The sequence below is a fragment of the Vicugna pacos genome, chromosome 15, assembly GCF_048564905.1.
Source record: "Vicugna pacos chromosome 15, VicPac4, whole genome shotgun sequence".
NCBI classification, from domain to species: Eukaryota; Metazoa; Chordata; class Mammalia; order Artiodactyla; family Camelidae; genus Vicugna; species Vicugna pacos.
Window position 1 is genome coordinate 47,027,935 of NC_133001.1, and position 24,663 is coordinate 47,052,597.

General features: G+C 38.6%; 1 protein-coding gene and 1 long non-coding RNA gene across 2 annotated transcripts in view; one reads left to right on the plus strand and one right to left on the minus strand.

The window, feature by feature from the left end:
- The window catches only part of LOC140685764 (uncharacterized), a 57,966-nt gene extending 36,906 nt beyond the window's left edge, over positions 1–21,060 (plus strand). The window contains exon 3 of the long non-coding RNA XR_012059171.1: positions 19,224–21,060. This is a non-coding gene — a long non-coding RNA (uncharacterized lncRNA). The remainder of the gene's footprint in view (positions 1–19,223) is intronic.
- Positions 1–24,663, minus strand: part of TDRD15 (tudor domain containing 15) — a 443,928-nt gene that overhangs the window by 139,292 nt on the left and 279,973 nt on the right. The window lies entirely within an intron of this gene.

The window sequence follows — 24,663 nt, forward strand, 5'->3', positions numbered from 1 at the left end:
AGAATTTCTTAAAAGGAGGAAGGTACATTTCTCAGAAGAAGGGGCAGCTGTGTACAAGCAGAAAAAGTAACCCTTTTTCACTGCATTGTTTTGCTTTAAATTCCAATCCATCCTTTTTCACATTTCTTGAATCTTGCCCCTGACCCCATCCCCTGTTCAATCCTGTGACAAATCTCCCGTCTCTACCCACCCCATACGGACCTGTTTTAAAAGTCAGGCTTTGTAAGGACTAGGCAACATGACTTCTAGATGCTGTGCACCTCTGGGAATGGGAATATTAATTAAGAAAGAGATCACAAAAGACAGAATTACTCCTGGAGAGGGAATCCAAGGAGCCAATACTGAAGGAGCTAGTGAAACATGGAGGAAATGGAGTATAATGACGCATCCAGTAATTAAAGAGGCATTTTACGTGATCTAGAGAACACAAAACCCTCTTGACAGATATTCTGAGTAATCAACTTTCTTTACCAAGTATAAGCTCTGAGTGCTTCCGATAATACATTACATTTAATCATTTTTCCCTGTTACACATAATGGCACATTAAACACAAATAAAGAATAGTAGTGATTATCTTCCCAATGAAATATGGAGTAAAAACCATTTCTGCAATCCCAATGACTTGTTTGTCTTTAATAAGACAAGTGCATGTGGATGCATGTGTGTTGAGGAGGGGCAACAGGCAATGTCAATCAATTGTATTCATAAACACAGCTTAGAGGCAGACCCTGCATAATTTAGACTCTCCCCTGGCTTGCTGCTCCTGCAAGCAGGCATGCTTATGTTGCATTACCATTTTGATTGAATGAACAGGGTCAATAATGTCACTTTTTCTCATCCAAGGAAAGAAAATTATTCTGAATCCAATCATCAATCAATGGATGTAATCAGTCTGCTTAAAACACCTTGGATTCTCTATTTCTAGGAACACAATTGTAAAAGACATAGTTTGGGCTGACTCGTTAATTCTACTGCATCACAACTAAAATGTTAAAAGGCCACCTAGAATTCAACATGTGCTCTGCTATTAACAAGATTATGGCAAGGGATTCATTTGAGAAGTTAGAGTCTGCACTCTGAGACCTCTAGTATCTGCATTCATCTGCATATAATTGTTTATCCATTACTTTGCCATACCATACAGCTACACTATTTTTCTATAATTTCTGGAGGTTAATGGCTTTTTTTCCCCCTCTAAATTCAAACTCAACACAAACTGACACTAAAGTCAAGAAAATGTGCTTTCCAGAGTGCTGTAACAACAGTTGGCAGTCTGTACATTGTGAAAAATGTATTTGATCAAGGAACTTTTGCTAGCAGCATGCCAATGGATCCACACTGATTTCCTTGAGAAATAAAGAAATTAATCCTCATCTTCCATTTAGGGAGAGAAAACAGACTGAGACATCTTGCACCGTACAGATCTCTGACTTAGCCTTCACTCAACCTTTTGTGCAAGTAAATATAATTGCTGAGCAAAAGAGAGGAACAAAAGAGCAGATTTTCAATCTCTCCCTGAATGGCCAGAATAATCAGCAGGCAGCTGGAGATGAGTGGGTTTCAATTGTAGCTATCATGTTCATGAATCCTCTGACGAGGCACAAGTGTCGGGAGACCTGGGCAGTGCGGCATGATTAAACAATGTGGCTAGGCCAACTCACCCGACACTATCTGGATGTCTGCTCCTGGTACAAACATCAGCTACTTCCTCTCCTTTCTTTCAGTCATTGTGTATGTGCTTTTTGTTTCTTAAATAGTAATAGAGAAATAGTATTTCCAAAAATGTTTCAACTGAGTACCTCAATGTTGGGAAAAAACAGATACATATTAAAAGTTATTTTTAAACATACTGAGGCGGAAGTACAGAAAGGCAAAACTGAGATGCCAAAAATGTTGCAAGTCATTGGTGAGCTAGGACTGGAGTCACAGAATGGTCTAGGGACATCTGCTAACATGAGAAGGCCTAAATTCAGCTTTTAAAAAATTGTTTTAATTGTGATTAAAATACAAATAACACAAAATATGACCTTTTAACTATTTTTAAGTATACACTTCAGTGGCACTAGTTACATTCACGCTGTTGTACAACCATAATCACTATCTACTTGCAAATCTTTTCTATCACCCTAAACAGAAACTCTTACTCATTAAGCAATGACTCCCCATTACCTGCTCCTCCAGCTTCTACTTTTTGTTTCTATGAATTTGCCTATTCTAGATACTTCATGTAAGTGGAATTGTACAATATTTGTCCCTTTGTGACTGACCTATTGTTATCCTTAGCATATTGTTTTCAAGGTTCATCCATGTTGTAACGTGTGTCAGAACTTCATTTTTTTTAAAGTTAAATAATATTCCATATGTATAAATGTGCCACATTTTGTTTATCTATTAATGTGTTGATGGGTATTGGGCTGTTTCCATCTTGTAACTATTGTGAATAATGCTCCCATGAATGCTGGTGTACAAACATCTGCTCCAGTCTCTGTTCTCAATTTTTTTTTTTGTATATACATCTACAATAGATCCAGAGTTTTAATGGGCCACATCAAATTAAGAGAAAGTAGGCATGGTGTGGAGAACCAGTATCTGGAAGGAGCTTGGACTAGGGAGTCCCTAATAAATCTGAGACCACCAAGGAGCAATACCCTTGATAAGTGAAACGGAAACCATAAAACTCCTCCTGCAGAAAGCTTGCTTCACAGAACTTGGTTGTGAATGTATAGAATAGAGAGAAAAAGAAAAAGTAATTCAGAGAATTCCTAAACCAGAGCCCTGGGTCACGTGGGTATGCGGCTGCAATTCACACTATCTATGTGGATTGAAAAACCTTAAGCCAAATGGTCTTGACTTGACTGGGCTCTGAGTAATTAACAAAAACAAACACAGACTTCCTTTGTTAACTATAACTTTTCAAGAAATGTGAGCCAACAATAAGAAATCATTAAATAAGTGTAATTCACATACAAATAAAGTCAGCAGAAAAAACGTAAACTATAAAATCAACCCCAAATAGCTCCAGATGTTAGAAGTATCCAGTATTTTCCAGGTCACCTAAAGTGTATAATTGAAGGAATGATCTAAAAAGGAAGCAGAGAGAAATGAAGAAAGAAAAAGTATAAAATTGAGGTGAAGATAGAGAGGACACAGAATAATAAGGGTCAATATATCAAATGAGAAAACAAGGAAAGAATACCAAAAAAATGTGAGTAGCAATACTTAGAGATTTCGTAGTTAAGAATTTTCTGGAGTAGATTAAAGACAACGATCCTTAAATTCTAGACAATCAACAAATCCCAAACAGAATAAAGAACAAGAGATCAATATCAAATTAAGCCAGCCGAAATGGAATTAATGAAGTTGTAGAACCTTTAAATAGATAAAGGATAAAAATGAAAAACATATTTGCTTTTAGAAAAATGACAAGTAGATTGACAGCCAACTTTTAAGCACCAAAAACTGGAAGCCAGAGTTGCTGTGAGAAAATAACCTTCAATATTAGACTTATATAACAGAAATAATACCCCAAAACAAAAAGCAAAGTAGATACTTTCAAACAAATAAAAACTGACAGAGGTCACAGACAACAGACCTTTACTAACAGAATAAGTAAAGGAGAAGACAAAGGGAGAAACAACGTGATTCCAGAAGAAAGATCTAAGATGCAAGAAAGAATTGTGAAGAATGAATGCCATGTATTATACATATATACAAATGATCATTTTCTTTATAAAATAATGACTTCTAAGTAATCAAAATAGAACTAATGTCTTGAACAATAATTGTATGTAAAAAGCACACAAATAAAAGTTTACAAATTGTAAGTGCTTTGTTTCATTTGGGAGAAAAAGTTTAACATTAAATTCGTGTAGTCAAATATGCATGCTTTGACTGGGACACTGCTGTACACCAGAAATTGACATATATATATATATATATATATATATATATATATGCATGCTAAAATTTCTAGGGTGACTGTGGTAGGCAGAATAATGGCCTTCCAAAGATGTCCGTATTTTAATACCAGGAACCTGTAAATGTGTTTCATATCAAAGGGGAATGATGCAGCATATGGAATTAAAGTTGTTAACTAGCTGATCTTGATGCAGGAGATTATCCTGGATTATCCAGGTGGCACACTGTAATCACAAGCATCCTTCAAAGTGGAAGAGGTAGAAAGACTAGCTGGTGTTAGCACGATGCAAGGTAGGGAAGGCTACTAGACGTTTCTGTCTCTAGATTTAAGTGGCCCGTGAGCCAAGGAATGAAGGCTACCTCTAGAAGCCAGAAGAGGCAAGAAAAAAGATTATCTCCCTACAAAAGGGAACACAGGCCTGTGATGCTTGATTTTAGCCCGGTGAGACTTATTTCAGACTTGGGACCTCCAGAACTTTAAGATAATAAATTTGTATTGTTTTAAGCCACTGTTTGTGGTAATTGGTTATATCAGCAGTAGAGAACTAATACAGAGAACATTTGAAAAATGTAAAGAGTGTATTTATCTCAAACTTGTAAAATTTACAAAAAATATATAATACAATACAAAATATACAGGGAAAATAATACAATGCAATTTTCTATGACATATACTATAAAATAGACACAGAAAAAAAGAATAAAATCAGAAGGAAAATAAATTAATCTTTAAAAAGTTATGAAATGAGAGACAGAGAAGAGAAGAGAAATAGCAAAAGCAAGACAAAGTGAGACCCCAAAATAACATGGCAGATATAAATCCACATACACGAAACCTATACTCAGTGTTTATGTAAGAGACAAATTTCATCAAACTGGACTTGAAAAAATCCATATATATATGTTGTTTTCAGGAGACACACTGAAAATTAAAGTGCTTTGGATAAACTAAATTGATGAACCTCTGGCAAAACTGATCGTGAAACAAAAGGAAAGAAGACACACAAATAACTAATATCAGGATTGAAATGACAGATGTAACAAGAGAGATTTTAAAAGCTAAGAGCCTGTTATGAAATCTGTGTGCCAAAGAAATTGGAAATTTAGGTTCAGTGGAGGCATTCTAAAGAAAATACAAATTACAAAAATTTCCTAAGAGGAAATTTAAATCTGAATGGTTCCTTAAACATTAACAAAATTCAATCAAGTAAATAAAAATTTCCCGTTTTGTGGGGAAACCATTAGGCTTCCATGGTCTTAGAGAAAAGTTCTAATAAGATTTCAAAAAAGCTGATAAGAATAAGAAAGATACTCTTGTGCTTTTACACATTTTTAAAGAACACAAAAAGACTGCTACCCAGCTTTTTTATGAGGGTAGTAAAATTTTGACATCAAAACCAGAAAAGGACAACGCAAGAAAGAAAATCTACAAGTTGATCTCATTTATGTAATAGATGCAAATTTCTAACTATCTACCAAATTCAGTAATGGATTTAAAAATGTAACACATCATTATTGAATTGGGAGTATGCAGGAATATAATTTTTTTAAACAAATGCAATTACCACATAGTCACATTAAAGAAAAAACCCATATATGATTATCTCAATTGCAGAAAATATATTCAAAAAATTCAACACCCAGTATTTATTTAAAAAAACCAAACTGTTAGCAAATGATAAATAAAAGAAAACTTTCATATCCTGATTATCTTAAAACCTTTGAATAGACATAATTTTTAACAGTGAAATATTGAAGCATTCCTTTTTTTAAAAAATGGGAGAAAAACAAGGAGAAAATACCCACTACTGCCTTTTCTTTTCAACAGACAACTTTTTCAACTTTGTAGTAAGACAATAAGAAACTAGAAGTATAAGGATTGGAGAAGAGAAAAAAATATATCATCATTGCTGATCATACAGCTGCTTATATAGAAACCCGAAAGTATCTATCGATAAACTATCAGCATTAATGAAAGAAAGCATTCATTAATTATGTTTCTGGACACAAGATAAATATGTAAAAATCAATGCACCAGCAATACACACCAACAATAAACAAAAATGTACATTTTAAAACGATCCCCTTTTAAAATTGCAACAATAAATATGAAGTACATAGGAATAAATCCAACAAAAGATTATGAATTATTTATGTACAAATTTATAAAAGTTAACTTAGAAATTATAAAAATTTATGTAAATAAGGAAAAATGACATATTCATGAATAGAAGGAATTAAATAGTGCAAAGATTCTGTCCAAACTGATCTATAGCATCATTGAAATTCTAATCAAATGCTCAACAGAGACCCAGAAACAAAATAGATGCACATATGAAAAGAGGATATATGAAGGAGCTGGCATTGCCATTCAATTGGGACAGAATGGATTTTTCAGTTAATGTCATTGGGAAAATTGTATTTCCACATTTAAAAAAGTGAATCCCTACTTTTAAGCATATCCTGATAAATTAGAAACTTAAATGTAAATTCTAAAATCTTGAACTATTTAGCAGAAAATCACTGAAAATATCTTTACAACTTTAGAATGGTGAGAATCCATCAAATAATACATAAAAATATTAGGCCTAAAGCAAAAGATAAATAAAAAAATAGATTTGACTACATTAAAGTTAGTAACCTGGTGAATGTGAATTAAATCCACACAAGATGCCATTTCACATCTTTCTCAACATCTTCATATTCAACCTGGTCCACTTGTTCCCTCTTATCACTTATTACTGCAGGAGAAGAGTTCCTGGGTCACAGGATATGCACACACTGGCACCTTCTAGCTACACCTGGCCTCAAGAGTGGAGGGTAGAGCAAGAAGGAAGTTGCTCAGTGTTACGGAGAAATGCCATACTGTTTGTAGAGCAGTTTCATTCACATTGCATTCACATTGGCTTACATGCATGAGTATTTGCTTTGCTCAGATCCTCACTAAGGCTGGGTATTTTCTAACTATTAAACACCTGGAAGGTGAGGCATCACCAGTTATCAGTCCTTAAAAGAAGGGAGTCAAATCTGTCTCCCATCACCACTTTCCCCTACATGTCATCCTCACACTCCTCTCAGCCCAATCCATCTCTTTTAGCTAATCAGTGCATGTTTACCCTCTTCTCTTGCCTTGAAAAATTTACTGTCAGGAATGAGTATGTTTTCAGACCTCTGTGCCACTGGGATTTGTGAGTCTCAATGATGTTGAGACCTTCTTCAAAAAAGCCACTTGCCCATAGCAGAGGGAAAGGTAGCCAGTTCTCTGCTTGAGGCACAACTCGCTATTCTGAACCCAGGTACAAAGAGCAGGAGAGCTTAAAGAGGCTTTGTCTCCATTACTTTAAGCAATCACCGTTTAGTTGAATCAGAGTTGCCATCGTACAGTTTAGTTTCATACAACACAGAGAGAGAAAATTCTCCTAGATTCCAGCAACAGGTCAACTGTCAGTCTGGGTTCTTGGTGTTTCCAAGAGTAATTTATCTTTGCTGGCATCTGCCTAGGGATTTCAGTGTAAAATCAAGAGAGGCAGAGTGAGTGTTACCGGGAGCTACAGCCATAGTCTGCATACTCACTCTTGAAAGCAAACTGTCAACTCACAGAGATGGCTCCTGGGCCATACAGATTTATTCTAGTCCTAAAACCCATTTTGAGGAAGAGCAGAGCCTCAGGGCCACCTGCCAGCCTCCTCCTTTCTTATTACTCTTGCCAACCACATGACATTAGTTACGTGGCCTTGTCACAAGGCCACAGACGCCCCTGATTCTCTTGGTCTTCACACTCTAAAGAACTTTAAATGTTTGGCAGACATTGATAAACAGAGCACCCTGCTCTGTTTTCTTCATCAGATGAATACTAAAACCCTTGTCAAGGTGACAGAGCTATTAAGTGTCTATTCACACAGCAATCAGAAATTGGAGCATCAATCAGTAATCATAAAGTCAGGGGCATTTTCTCACAAAGTCAGGGATTCGGAGGGCTTTCATAAGCTAATCAGCAGGCATCAAATAGACAATCAATCTAATTAGCTGTTCACATTCGGATGGCAATCAAAGCAACACAGTGTGCTTCATTAGTAATGATATTGAGAACTGTGATCTGTGCAGTATTCAGCTAGGAAACGAATATCCCTTTTTTGTAAATAGGTAAGGAGGATGCAGCTATACTATGTGCATCATGTGCCAATTCAAAGATGCAGGCACCGGATACCCAACCGATGCCTACTGTTCCTCTTCTGCTGGCCTAAAAGTAAAGGAGGGGGGAGAGTATTTATCTGGAAGTCTGACAACAGTGCATCAGTAAATGGAGTGACATGACCCACCTTAGAGGAAAAATGAGGTGGAGGGAGGTGAAGGGGATGTCACTAATTATCAAAATTTACTGTTTTTTCATGACAATGTCATTGTTTACCTCTAAGTTCAATCCCTCTTACTTTGAGATCCCACGACTGTTCTACTATGTACACCTTCTTAGGATAAAGCGAGCGCTAAAGCACTCCACGGTAGGCATCTTGAGAATCATCTTTCCTGAGCACTCCGCCCCTTCCACAGTAAGCAAAGCCAGAGAGCTGCTGGCCATGTTGGTGGCAAAGGCCTTCTGAGACAGAGGCTGAGTCCTTCCTCCTAACTCTGAATGAAAACTGTGTATCACATATTTTGCCAGAAGATCTGAAGGTTATTAAAGGGATAGACACAGTCTCTGTTCTCCAGGGGCTCATCTTACCTTTGGGCAACACTAACCAAAAAAAAAAAAAAAAAAAAAAAAACCCCACAAATTAAAAAAAAACAGTATGTTGTTAATGTCTAACTGCCGTGTTACAAACCTGCGTATTTTAGAATCTGAGAATTGAACAGAAGGAAGAACACTGATATATCGAATATCAGAAGAGCCTTCTGGAAAGAGCTAGAGGCCAGAAGCTGGTTGCTTTCAAACTGGCGTATATGTAAACTGCTAGTGTTTCAAGAGAATTGATAGTCGTTTTTGGTGAAGGTTAGAATATGTTTCAGAAATCTGGCACAAAATGGTCACATAATGGAACTTAAAACACACACACACAGACTCCTACACATTTTGCTCAGTTTAGCACACCATCACTCTCCATAAATCTCCATGGTCAATACATGTTTATGAGTGAGCAATGTTAACAATATTCAGACACCAGGTCATAACATGCACCCAGCTGGACTGTAAGTAAATTTCATAAAGGGAAAGTTGCCTGCCCACACGTCTTGACGCATCTACATCAGAGTTGGCGGTGGAGGAGGGTCTGCAGTTAAACACCCCTGTACTTCCTGGCTCCACAGTCACTTGTCTATAAAGCCCCTGTCCCTGTTCCAGCTCTCCTGGAGGCCTCTCCACTTCTAACCTCATTCACACGTCCAGTTTCTACTTTCTAACCTCTACCTTCTAACCCAGACCTACAATGCTTTCTTACACATATTCATTTACATTTTTGAATCCCTCTATTAGACTAAAAACACTTTTAGAGCAAACAGTGTATCTGATTCAACTTTGTGTCCACTAACATGTCTGATGAATAAATTAACAATTTTTTTCCAGTTAGTTTTGGTTTATGTGAAAACTTGTGTTCTCTGGAAGGAAAGTCATTAAAGGGATTTATCAAGAACACCTAGCGCCCAGAAGGCTGTGTGAGATATAAAACCTCACGTCTCTTGTCTCCAAGGAATTTCTGTGCCTATGTGTGACAGATCACTCATGGAGTCACACCGCAGGGTGTTTAATATGAGGGTTTGAGAGAACAAGCATTCAAAGAACGAAAAATCTGGTTTATGATAAAAAAAAAATCCTAAGAGGTATTCAAGGAGCTTGTTATGTTGAAAGAAAAATTTAAAAGGCAGGGAAATAAATGAGGACATGGTATCTTAAGGGAGAGAGCAGGAACAGGTCTTCCTTTATACAAAGAAGAACACCAGAGTCAGAAAATGCATAGTAATTCCATTGAAGATATTCAAGCTCCTACACTCCAAGATAAAATTTTTCAGATAAAAAGTGCCACAAACGAACCAGGAAGCAAAATCCCAGAGAGTAAAGTAATCTGTGAGTTTCATTTGTTTTCTTCCTTTTTGATGTCTTCTGCACCGAGCACTTGATCGTACAAAGCCTGGGCCGCGCTGCCCCTGACGGCGGCGCTGAGCAGCAGGAAGCAGCCCGAGCCCGGAGCCCGCGGGCGCCCCCAGCGGCAGGCGCTGGAGGAGGTGCTGCAGGCTCTGCGTCTGGTTTGGCTTTGCCCTTGCAACACGCCCTGAGACGAGGCACAGTTCTCTGCTGCGCGGTGCGGGAAACCTGGATGCTCCGCGGAGAGAGGTCTGTTGGGGCGTAGTTGCCCCGGCAGACACGGAAGTGCTGTGGCGAGGGCCGTTCTGTCTGGTGCGCACTAGTTTGCTAGGGCTGCCGTGACAAAGTATCGCAGACTGGGGGGCTTAAACAACAGAAAGGTGCTTTTTCACAGTTCTGGAAGCTAGAAATCCAAGATCAAGGTTTTGGAAGTGCTGGTTTCTTCCCAGGCCTCTCTTCTTGGCTTGCAGATGGCCAGATTCTGTGTCCTCACGTGGCCTTTCCTCTCTGCCTGGACACTCCTGGTGTCTCTGTCTGAATCTCCTCTTCTTAGAAGGACATCAGTCATATTAGACTAAGGCCCACCCTAACAACCCCATTTTAACGTAATTACCTCTTTAAAGGTAATTAAACTTCAAATACAGTCGCATTCTGAGGCACTAGAGGTTAAGAATTCAACATTTGAGGTGAGGTAGGGCTAAATCAGGAGTTTGAGATTGACAGATACACACTAATATATATAAAATAGGTAAACAACAAGGACCTACTGTATCCAGTACGTTGTAATAACCTGCAATGGAGAAGAAAAACCCATACACACCTTGCTGTACACCCGAAACTAACACAACATTGTAAGTCAACTATACTTCAATTTAAAAAAAGGGAAAAGTTTAAAAAAATTTCGACATTTTAATTTGGGGATACAAAATTCAGTCTGTAACAGGGAGGAGTACCTGCCGCTCAGTCTCCACCTGCAAAACTTGTATATAAAGTACCCACCCTATTCTTCTCAGAGATACATTATTTCATTGATCCAATAATAAGAAAAAAATTGCAAATATTTTAAGAGGGCTTACTATTGCCAGGGATAATTCTAAGCACCCTATATGGGTTACTTACTTCATAATTACAACAATTTTTTGAAGGGGGTATGGTTATTGGTCTCATTTTATTTGGGTATTCCAAAGTAGTTTTTTTTAATGTTGCCTACTTTTTAAAACAGTTTTTTGAGGTATAATTGATATAAAATAAACCATCCAAAGTTAGAGTGTATAATTTTGTAAGTTTTGAAGTATGTTCTCACTTGTGAATTCATCATGCAGTGAAACGTTTCTTCCTGCCCCTTGGTAACCCTTTCCTCCTGCCCCTTCCCACAGTCCACCCACCTCATCTCCAGGCAACCATGGCTCACTTTCTGTCACTATAGAGTTGCTTGCATTTCATAGCATTTTATATGGATGAAATTTATGGTATCTATTCTTTTCTAACTTCTCTCCCTCAACATCATTACTTTTAGAGTCATCCATATTGTCAGGTGTATTAATAGTTTATTCCTTTTATTACTGAGTCATTACAACCAGTACCACCATCTTCCCACCAGAACGTAACAGACTGACAATGCTCTCATCTTGGTTTTGAGAAACCATCCTTTATCTTGTTTGAAAACCCTTCTATGTTATCTTCATGTTTTACCTCATTGTCCCTTAGAAATTCCAAAGAGTTATTCCTTTTCCCAATAATAACACCACAAATCAAAAACTGTTAGATCCACTCCTACCAGTAAATGTAGTAACCAGGAATCAAGAGAGCTTACAATATTACTAGGGGAAAAGCGTGTTTTCAGTTTTCAAATACCATGTATGAGCTGTGGAGCTAAAGGACTTGGTGTAAGCTTTTTATATCTACACATTCTTATTAATGACATAAAATCCTCTTCCTCTTCCCCAACTCTGTTTAAAATCACTGTACTTTCTCTTTCTGTCTGTAGTGTAATTTAACCTCCTACTTGAATACAGAACATAATTCAATTGAGAGGTGTGTTTATACCACACGAAACACAATAAAGCATGATGAAGTATTTCTTAAATCGTTTGCAAATGAATGGCTGCAATAGTCCCAGGGTGCTCTCTGCTCTCCAGCAAACTAAAAGCAACTGTGGCTATTTATTAATATAGGGATCCCAAATGCCTTTCTGAGACATTTAAAAGCTGGATGATATGAGCACGACCTAATGGAAAATTCACACAGAGAGATATTGCATGGAAGATGTGACCTGAGACTGGGTCAGAATTTTTGGTGGAGAATAACAGAGGCTAACTGCTACCTAATGTCATGATAACAGCCAGATAAAGTGAGAAGAAATGACCCAGGACCCTCAGAGAGGGCCAATGTCATGGCCAAAATTTAGAGCCAAGAATAATACCCAGGTCTCCTGACTCCAAAGTCTACGCTGCACGGAGGGTGGGACCAAGAGAGAAATCAACGAAACCGAGCATCTGCTCTCTGGGCTCGGCTGCAATTAGGAGGCAACCAGGGCTCGGTCTTTTGTTATACGGAACTATCGTTCTGCCACAGTAACTCTCTTAGTACTTCAAGTATTACATTATATTTTCCCCTTAGTTGCTATTTTCATTTTTAATCAAAATACTTTTTTTCAATTATTTCATTTTTTTAATGCAAAGTTATTCATATTTCTGATAATGGTAAATTATTGTTTCAAGACTTCCAGGTAAGTAATTCTTTAAACATCATCTTAAATGCAGGAAAGGGCCGAAAAGAGAATAAGAAACTATCAGGCCTAAGTGTAGCGGAAACAGCAACCCTGGGTGGCAATCATGAGTCACAGCTCTGGGCTCCATCCACCAGCTCCGTGAACACCCTTTCCACCTCCTTAGCAAATTAAGGGTAAAGATAATTTTAAAGTCTCATATGGCACAGGAGAAAGTATTTGACAAAATTCAGTACCCATTCATAATAAAAATAAAGTCTCTTAGCAAGCCAGGTAAAGAAGGGAACTTGTAAATCTATTAAAAATAATGTCTATACACAAAAATTGCAGCAAGATCAGAAACAAAAGAGGGACTTACTGTCTCCCATCTTCTACTCCATATAGTAATAGAGATTCTGACCAAGAAGTCAAGAAATCAAGAAACAGAAATGTCATCCAGAAGGAAAGGAAAGGAGGGAACAAGTCCATTATGATTCACAGATGATTTGATTTTATTAAAATTCCTAAGTGCGTTTAGCAAGATTTCTATATATGAAGTCAATACACAAAAATCATTTTCCTCCAATAAATGAACAGTAATTAAAAGTAATCAGAATATTATATATAATATTACTCAAAGTATAAAATAGCAAATAATAATGATATGACCAATGTGCAGGATTTCTACAAATCAAATGAAACTTTACTGGCATGCATTAATAAGAGCTAAATAGGGAAGATACATGTTGACAGGCTGGGAGATTCCATAATTAAGGCTGTCAGTTCTTTCCAAATAAATCTACAGATTCAACGTACTGCCATTTAAAATCCAAGAAATTTGTCCAAGTTCATAACTTGACAAGTCAGTTGTACAACTTCTACGGAAATGCAAAGACATAGCCAAGATTCACTTAAAGAAGAACAAAGAGGGAAGGTCTGCTTTCCAGATGTCATATTGTATTATAAAACTCTGATAATGAGAAAAGGCAAATTGACAAATGGTAAAGAGACCTATCTGTGTGCGAACACTTGATTTATACAGGGCCAAACTGCTGAGCTGTAGGGCAGGCACAGATTTTCGACAAATGTTTCTGGGGTAACTGAATAATCCATAAGGAAAATAAAATAAAATTAGAACCTGCTTTATACCATGTAAAAGATACGAACTTCAGGTAGATTATAAACCTAAATAAATGTGAAAGGAAAAACAATAAGACTTCTTGAAGCCAGCAGAAAAGAATATCTTTATAAATTTGGATATAAATTGATTTCCTAAATAAAACAAGAATGTGGTAACTATAAATAACGATGTATACCAATATGCCAAAGGTAAAATAATCTATTCTTTAAAAGATACCATAAAAAAGAGAAAACAAACCAGATACTATACTTGTCACACATTTCAACAAAAGACTGTTATTCAAAATACATAAAGATTTCCTACAAAGACAAGACAGACAGGCAAGGGTGCTGAGAAGACACTTCATTAGAGAGGAAAGCTAAGTGGCCAATAAACACAGGACATCGTGTTCAACCTCATTAACCATCAAAGAAATGCAACTTAAAGCTAAAATGTGGCACCACTTTATATGCAGTAGATCAGCTAAACTGTGAACTGCTGATAATGCCAAGTGTTGGTGGTGACAGGAGCGAATGGAACTCATACACAGCTGATGGGGACGTCAATGGTTTCAATCAATTTGACAAACTGATGGTATCTCTACGGCTAAGCCTGTGTATCCCCTGTGATCCTGTAATTCTATTCCTAAGTATATAACGAACAAAGTTAAGTATATATGTTCACAAAAAAAAACACGGAACAATTTTATAGCAGCATTATTTGCCAGAGCCAAAAACCAGAACACATAGAAAATGTACTGTTTTCATTAAAAGAGCACCAAACAGCAATGAAAATGAAAGAGCCATAGCTACACAGAATCAGCATGTATAAATCTCATAATCATAACGTTAAATGGAGGAATAAAGACAGAAAATGATATGCACAGTACAGTTGCATTTATCTAAAACTCAAAAACAGACTATACTGTTCAGTGACGTAGGCGTCTATAGTAAAGAAAAGGTCATTCTTACCCTAAATGAGGGGGAGGAGGGAATACTGACTGTGAAGGGGCATGAGGGCTTCAGGGGAGATGACATTGCTCTTTTTCTTCACTGACATAGTATTTATGAGAGAGTATACTCTATGATGTGTTTGTATGATACTAAACGTTTTTCTAAACTTTTAAAAGTCCTCTTTAATCCCCATCAACAACTACTTTTGACACTTTATATATTGAATTTAACTGCCACACAACTTGCTTTTGGCTATCTCCTTTCAAAAATCTGAATCATCTGATGTTCTGCACGATGTGTCTTGCAACTCACGTTGGTATGATACTTATTTCTGTGCATTCCTGGGTGAAAATGCTCATTAATCTTCATGTTTCATTCATTTATGTAATTAAATTTCACCCAATGGGATGCAAACTTTTGTTCATATTACATGGAGCATAATGACTCTTTTGATCTGCATTCTCTGGCACTTTAGCTTTATATATATATTTTTTGAAGTATAGTCTGGTGGTTTATCTTATTTCATTTTTAGTTCAGGAAATGATATATTTCTGAATCTTTTGATTTGTTCCAATTGTTTGACTTCTTCCTCAGAAGTAATGATGGTGTTTATCTTAGATCTTGGATCACTCCTTTCTCTTCCATCTTCTCTCATATTATTGTCATTTACTCATAAATTTCCATCTAATCTATCTAATCTAATAGAACTTTTCTAATGTATATTCCACATGATCACGTCCGTTTCCATCAGTTCTTTTCTTTACTGCCTCCATCGTGAATTTTGCTTCTGCCATCATCCTTTTAATTTCCTCATAATCATCCTTTCTCTCCCACCTTTTTAAAAAAATCTCATTGTCATTTGCTGTCCATATGTTGCTTCCTTATTGTCTTCAAATATGGAGTAAATATGCTGAGTTTTGATGCATTTGATTTAAACATTTCAAACTATTTTCCTTTTGTTTCTTTGAATAAATGATCCTTAGAAGTGAGTCCTTCTCAGTCTTCAGGATGGCCTTTCCTTCCTGGGCCATACAGTACATTTTCATGGGCTCCATGTTGGTTTCCTCCTGCGTCCTCATCCCTGGGTGAGGAAACATCTTCCTAGGTTTCACATTCACTAAAAATCACAACATGCGAAGTTTCCCTCACTATTGCATTGCTGGATGTCCAACTGACATCAGGACTTTTCCTAACCCTGCTGGTTTGGAATACGTATATTATGCTACATACTGATTCAATATATAGCAAACCGAAATTCCCCAGATGCACTGCTATCAGTGTTTTTCCTAACTTCATCCTGTATATAGTGCTTTTGTTCGAGGTTCATGACTCCAAAATTCAGCATGCCACCATGAGCCCTCGCTTTCTCCACATACTTCATGCAGTTGTATTTTGATGATTTCAGTTTTTCACTAAATGCTGTCAGAGAAGCAATACAGGTGCGGGTTGGGGATGGAGTTGGGATATGGGGGGAAAGTGGGAAGTGAGAGAGGATAGCTTCCTAGCTCTCTCAAAAAAACAAACAAAAAGCTGCCATGCAGTAGAGAGTTTTCTGGTGAGTAGAGAACTTGCGTTTCTAATCAGGAAGACAAAGAATGCATGAAGGAGGGAGGGATTTTCTAACCACGTTGGAATGGGCAGATTTCTCAAGAGCCTGGAAAATGAACCATCAATTACACTTTTCAACCTAGTTCAATCAACCTAATAGTAGAAATTCCTTCTAGATTTGGCAATAGGTTTACTGTCAGTCTTAATTTATCCTGTTGTGAGTTAGTAGTAATGTCGATAGAAACCAGAAGTCTCCTGCCTTATATATTGTTTTTCAATAAAATGTTCCTTTTTAAAAATATCAGCTACTCTTACAGGAAGTGACATTCCAGGAATATGGTGGACTTAGTCAACAAAGAGTTTGGCACACACACACACACACAGTAAAATTCTGGTTTGATAACATATATTTTATAATGTAATTTATATTTGAGCTTGAAGGAAAGAAAGGGAAATTCCTAAGTATCATTAAAAAAAAAAAAAAGGAAACTTAAAGCAAGCATGGTAAATAAGAAGTCAAAACTACAGTGACCCAAGTAATATCATATAGTATAATGGACTAATGGATGTAGGAGCTTCAGGGCTCGGCTTCAGAACCCACATAAGGAGAGGATAGGTGATATTTCACACGTGTGAAGTAGGATGCGAAAACCAAAAAACCTCAGTGACAGTGAGAATAGAAAGAGTACACCCACCAGCCTAGACACTAAAAAGAGAAAACGTGTCTCAGGAAGAGTGTGTGAAAATACAAAGAACAAAAAAACAACAGACAAACCAAAAAATACTTTTACAAGATCTGTGATTAAAAGGCTAACTTTTTGTTAGGTTACATAACCTGTGTTAGGTAAAGTTGCAAAGCCTAAGTTTTTTCTACCAATATGAAATTCATATCTCCAGAGTGATCAATAAATCAAAAAGTTGGTTCTAGACCTATAAAGCCCCTGGATAACCTGGAAGTTAAAACAGAAACAAATAAACTTAAAAACACTCACAGCAATATGTCTATAACCAAGGGTTTATGGGACCAGTTACCCTGGGAATAAAACAGTGCATATAAACATAAGATTACAGTTAAAAAGAAACACAAGAGGAAATGATCATAAGGGAAATACTGACAAACAGGTATATTCAATCCCAAATAACTTGAGACAGTAGAAAAATTAGACTCCAAGAATAGTATATTCAGAGTGAACACAGAGACAAAAGAAAAAAAGAGAAAATATAAGAAAAAAACCTATATTTTCTAGAGCGTTACGAAAAAGAACCAGTAGCTCTGAAAGTAAAATTTAAATGTAATGTCTAGGAATGCAGCTCATACATAATGTTTTCCAGAGAGATTAAACATTCAATGGATAAGCAGAGCTAAAAACTGAAATAGGGAAGTAGAAGTACCCCACACTGGTTAAAATATGGAAAATATTTAAGAAAGCTTAAGATATATGGATGATAGAAGGAGACAGCCACTCTATACTTAATGAATGCTTTACCAGGAGGTTAGAGAGAACATTGAAAAATCAATAGTTAGTATAATAATATCCTAGAATTTTCCAGAATTGGTGAAAGGTATAAATCCTCTGTACCACAGCATGGCATACTTTTAAAAAAATCCATACCTATATACATTGCCACAAAATTGCAAAACTCCAAACACAAGCAGAGAATTTTAGGAGCAACCAAAGAGGAAAGGTAGAATATTTATAAAGAATTGACAATTAGACCTTCCGTTAGCAAAAACAGAGATCAAAAGAAAATGACTTCATATTAGCAAAACACTATGGGAATAAAATTCTCAGATTAATTATCATTCAAGAGGGAACAATGGAGACATTCCAGACAGACTAACAATTCATAGAACCTTACAGAAAGAAACAATAAAGGATGTACTTCAGTAAGAATGAAACTGAATCCAGAAGGAAGAATTTGATACACATCTCTCCATATTTTCCTTCCCATTCATATGTTGATATATATACTGGTATCAAACAATATAGGCAGAGTACTTAATGCATAATAAGCATTCAATTAATGTAAAGTTATTAGAAGAAATATTTGTAAATTGTGTTTTTAATCTTTACTTCCAGGACATATAAAAATACAGGGGGTTTGCATATTGATCTTGGTGCTGGCCACACTGTTAAACTTTCTTATGATTTCTAATAACTTACCTGCAGATCCTGATAAACTTTTCTGAACATGAATTGATATATCTTCAGAATTAAAGGAATATGGTTACTAAAGATGGAGTTCTCTAGGACTGATTTCAAGGTTTCTGGATTGATTCAATAAATAGCACCTATGTTGAAGGTGGAAATTCAAGAGTAATTCTAAAGGGAGTCACTGAACATTTTCCCAAAATATCTTCATTCTCTGTGCTTTTTAGTTTCCTCTTCTGAATAGGGATATGATCATTTTGTCTACCACATGGATTTGCAATTCTCTCTAGCCCTTTCATTGTCATCAGAGTGCCTAAAATTTAAATTTATTAAGCATCATATGGTACCAAGAACAGCACCAACCCCTTATCAAACAGACCATTTGAGGAGAGCCATCAGGAGGACTCTGCAATTCAAGTGTCAGTCATGAGGGCCATGATTCAAGTTAAGACTTTATCAGCAATCTTTGCAAATAGGTTGATCTTTCCTCATTTGTTTACTATGCTCCTTTGTAGGATGTGCCTATGACTGCAGTTAGCAAGCAACCCTTAGCCCTATCATAGACAGCAAAGCAAAATGACCATTAGGATGGATCCTAAGGAGTCAATATCATTTCTACCAGACTAAGATTTCACCCTTACACCTGTTCCATTTCAAACATGCAGCCTCTAAAGGACTGCACATGGACAGGTATGGCTAAATTCAATTATTCATGAATATTCAGCTCATTTCTCTCTCTTTTTCTTCTAGGTCATCTTTCAACTTCATTTCCTGTAGGATGGAAGTCAGGGAGCTGGAATAAAGTTCCAAAAGCATCCTAGGTTTCTTTATGAATTGAGATCAGAAGGATTGCAAGGATAATTCACTGTCCCTTCCCCACACCATCCATGAGACCCCTGGGCCCCACATTTCCTTGGGTAAAATCCTGAGGCCTAAACAGGGTGATCCCCACTGGCTTCCACTCACATTGCCGGCTGCCTCCATGACAGGACCTTTTCAGAAAACTTCACCCTTAGGCCAGGTCTGAGCCTCTGTTTTCCAGACAGATGGAACCCACAGAAACTATATTTCTCCCATCTGTTTCCTGCAGGACGAGTGCCCCAGCACAGGGGCAGGTCTCTGTGCCATTTCTATTTTGCAGCAGGGGGCTCTGACAGGCTTCTGGCTTTGTGTTTTCCATTTTAATGGTTTTCGCCATGGCACTGGAAATAGGAAGAGGCTTGAGGAAAGTAGGTGACATAAGTGAAATTCTTTATCTTTTTATGCTCGAGACCCTTTCAAATTGTCAACTGGGACACATTTCCCAGAGGGAGCTGTCCACCAGCCAGTGGAAGATGAATCAACCAACTAATTAGCCTCAGCCATGAAGGTATTCCCTCCTGGTGCCCCCCTCCCCGTCTCACCAGGATTTTTAGACGTCTTTTATCACTGTCTTTCATTGTCTGAAAACCCTATAGTGCCTGTAGCCGGCGCCCCACAGGTAACAATTGTATAGATACCAGCAGTCCTTTCCAGAAATGATATCTTATTTCCTTAACGCTACTCCAGGTAGGGTGTGGTCAAACCAACTCAGCTTCCCTGTGCCTATGTTGCCAAGTTGGTATAATAACACTTCCCATTTACGTAATGATTTGCTTCTCTGGAAATCCTTTTCACCTCTGTGTTTTAATTCTCAAAACAGGCATGCAAAGCAAGTCATATTCTAATTTTAAAGGAGAGGAAACTGAAGCATATAAATTTCAGTGACCCAGCCACAGGTCCTCACCAAGTTGAACAGTAGGAGCACTACACTCCATGACCCCTTTTGTTCATTCGATGCTATTTTCACTGTAACACGCTGTCTCTCTGTCTACTGGTTGATTTGGCTGACAAACCCCAGACCCTGGATGAGTGATGTGGACCAAAAAGCACATTACTGACAGGCATGCATCTGTCTCTGACTAAGCTCAGCAGAGCAGATGCTGATTTGCTGGAGACAGTGAGAGTGTCATTAAGGAAACAAGATTTCACATCTGGAGCCACCAGAGGATCATATATAACCACAGACAATATAATTGTTCATTGTGGGGTACCAGCAACAGGGGCTGTGGGCTTTTCAGACAACAAAAGTCAGTGATAAAAGACGTCTAAAAAATGCTTCGAGTTGATCTTAACAGATGGGAAACACAAAGTCAGAGGTGACCCGGGAGGGCACGGGGACGGCAAAATGTGCAAAGGAAAACCATCCCGTCCTAGAGGTGGGTCTGCTCGGCTACTTCTCCCAGAGTGTTATCCGCAGGGCCTGCTGTGGGGCTGAAGGGAACAGCAGGAGGTGTCCATCACCCGCCGGGGCGCTCCCACCCGGCGCTCCACCTGCCGTGCAGCGCTCCCTGCTGGGCCTGCAGCCACAGGAAGCAGCGCCTGAGGACGTCACACCGTGAAAACATCTGGCCTCGGGGACTGCTCGCCTGTGTTCTGCCCAGCACACCTAGCAGTTCAGTGATTGTTCCCTCCTTCAATTATGTCACATAAATACTTCCATAAAAGTGAGTTTGCAGTGGAAAATCATCTTCTCATCTTGTAGCTTTGTGTTAAAATTGTTACTTAGCACCATCATGAATTGGGGTCTCAAAATACCAGTCTAAGCATCTTAGTTCTCTTCAGGGATAGATGTTTTGGAGAGGGAATTTTTGGAGGCCAGGACACCTCTCGCCTGCCGACAGCCTGTTGAAGCCTCCCTGCTCTTGGAGAGTGTGCTGAATGGCTCCACGATGGCTACGGCAGAGAAGGGAATCTGAAAACCGCACAGACTGAAGCTGCCCACAGGACTGGCTGGCCCCACCTCCGAGGTTTTCTCCACCTCCCTGAGGGGGCTGTGGTTATTCTGCCCACGCTCTTCTCTGCCCTCTAGTGGTCATTTCCTCTCCTGCCTGCTTTCCTTGCACCGTTGGCTGATCCTACATGGGTCACGAGCCTGGATAGAAACACATGTCCTCCTGTAGCCTCTGCTGCTAAAACTCCTAGAAAGAGACAGACTAGCCTCCTTGCAGACCCAAAACTTGACATTGCCACTGCTTTGAAACTTCTCACCATTTTAAATCCTCTGTTAAATGGTAGGTTTTACAAGGCACCTTGAACAGTGTTTTATAAGGCACTTTGTAGGCACTGCCATTAAAGTTAATTGTTTGAGCTGCCATTAAAAGGGATGCCTCTGAAACAAAAGTCCTTCTCATCATCTCTTTTCTCAGAGGAGCTTATCATCTGTAGGCTCAGCATTTGCCTTAGAACCAGGGCTCACACTGCAGCCAGTGCCTCCTTCCTTCCTGCAGCAAAGTTACTCTGTTCAGCACAGCATCTGATGTGCATTCCTGGCCCACTGAGGTTTTCACATACATATGCTGTCCCAGATTCACACGAAGGGCCTGAAACTAGATTTAGATGGGAATTTTTCTTCGAGACTGTTTTCTCTCATCATTATTGACAGCAAGATGCACTGTGATTTGGGGGGTTGGATGGCTTCCAAGTCCTTTACACCAACCAATTTCTGGGATTCTTTTGGAAGTCATTGTTTTATTTTGTGCCTCTTAATCACTCTGAGAAGTCGGTCCCTTTCAGAAACCAGGAAGCTCTTGAGTTGAAGACGCAGAGGGCGTGCTTCCAGGGAGGGACAGGGAATGGTCTGACAGAAGGCTTAGGTGCTCCAGGGTGGGGGGTGGGGAGCAGGAGATAAGTGGCCAAGGGACACTAGGTGAGGAAGAAAACTCAGGGCAACCAAGAGCAAAGTCTTGACGTCAAGACTGCACTGGCCAGTTCTGCCTGCTAGGCCTTTGATTAGTAGCTTAATATTTGTTTTCTTCTAGGTCCACCTTCTCAAAACAAAAACAAAAACAAAAACAAAAACCAAACCTTAGTTCTCAGGTTGACCTTTGGCACTCAGAAGTGGCATTGCTTCCAGAATACACATTCTGGTTTAATGGCTGCTGTGTGTGACCTCAGATGTCTCACTCAACCTTCTCAACGCAGTGTTTCATTAAGTGTTGCTGAGAGACCGCCTGTATCAGATCTTTGCTAAAACGCAGATTCCTGGGTCCTGCCACAAACCTACTGAGTCAGAATCTTCAAAGGCAGGGCTCGGGGAATCTGCATTTGTTGTAAAATTCCCTAGGTAATTCTTAGACACGATGAAATGGGCAAACTGCTCACCTAGCTCATAAGGATGCTGCCACTTACGGTGCCTAAATGATTTCAAAGCACTGGGTTCAACTGAGACATCAGAGGAAGCACCATCTTGCCGTTTTACTAAAAGCCCTTCTTCCCAGGTGAACTTTGTCGGAACAACCTTGAAATGCCAACGTGAAAAACGAAAATGCCATTAGGCCCCACTTAGTAACTGCAGAGTTACTGGGTAGTTTTATAGGTTTTTTTTTTTTCAAGCCATTGGGTACAAATTATATTTTCTACTGTGTCAGCGTTCTTCTAATTCAAGTTTCCACTGGTAATCTGTTTTGCTGTGAATACTGGGTAAACTTCATGCCCAGCAGCGAAAATTTTTGGATGCAACAACTCATTTACTGAATTCTCAGACATTCATCGAGGAATGGAAGCATGATTTTGTAGAATTGAATTTTAGAGCTCTTACGCAACTGAAAATTATATGGACCAATTTCCTCATTTTAAATTAGCAGCATTAACATGACTTTTCTCTTCCCTTCCCCATCCCTATCCCCAACTCATCATCGCTTGCCTAATTCTAAACACCCTTCAGCTCCAATGCCACATCCTTAGCCTTGCCGGATCTGCTCTTTCCCACTTCTGTGCTGCCTCAGCACTTTGTCTCAACCTTTTAAAGCATGCAGCGCGTCTGTCTGATATTAGTTTCATATATATATATATTTATAGTGAATCCTTGAAAACAGAAACTGTAGCTTGTTCAGCCCTGTAACTTGTAGGCAGTGCAGGGTCCTCAGTAAGTATTTGATCAATTTTAGTTGGAAAACTTAGCGCAGGGCTTGCTGGCAGGTAGGGGCGGCACTGATATTCCTATTATTACTATTAATTGCAGACATCTATTTAGTTCTTGCCATGCACATTTCTAAGCGCTTTACAGAGGCATCAGCAGAACAAATAACTTGCCCTTAATTATCGGACTGGAAAGGGAGAGTGCCATGATTTGAACAGGAAAATCTGAATGCAGAGACTCTTACGACTCTTATTCTGCATTGCTGCTCATATTGGCACATAAGCCACTCCTTCTACAGCCCCCTTTTCATGCTGTGCACACGATCATGGTCAAAGATGGGAAACTTAAGACCCCAAGCACTCACTGCCCAAGGAACTGCCTTCTGTTACAAGTTAGAGTGACTGAATTTCACAACATGGCCACAGAACCATGCAATGTCAAGAACAGGACCAGAATGGATACGTGTTTAACGTCTTTATACATTTCTCATGACATGAGTATATGAAGCTTGAGATACATGAAATCAGCCCATCGATAGTTGTTAAAGGAATAAAAATTACATGAATAGTCATTGTGCCACTCCCGTAACTAATTTGGAAGGAAAAGGCTATGAGAGAACCGTATGGGAATGCTTAATTAAGTCTTTCTGGGGATATGACCAAGAAAATGTGCCTGAAGAGGACAGGAAACCAATGCAAAAAGTAGGCATGTGTTTGTCATCTATATAAATCTATATACTTTCTAGTCACGATCTCAGCTGTATTGACTTGGTTTTCAGCTACCAGTGGCCTCTTCTCTAACCTCCATCTGAGTTGTTACCCAGTTTTGTTGCTTCTTGTCCTCCAGTCTATTAAATCCATTTCACCACCAAGTAAGTGGTGGTTGGTAAATTAATCCAGCTGATCAGAAACCCGAGATCACCCGCTTTCTCAGTGACCTTCCATCAAGCTAAATCGCACATCTACCTGCTTGCTTCCAATATCTCCACCTCACCCAGACAGACGCTGTCATTTCAGGGTTCCTTGACTCCGTGCCTCAGCACAACTCAGCCTACCTGGTGATTAAATGCCACCATTGTTCTTGTTCAGCCCTTACAGCAACCTGTGTGAAATCTTACAAGCCCTGTGGTATCATTATCTAAACACTCCCACTTCCATATTCCTTATTATGAAATATCACAGTATTGGTGATTTTGAAGACAGTATAACTGTCTGTGTGCCTGTCTGTCCCACTTCTAGTGTAAGCTCCTAG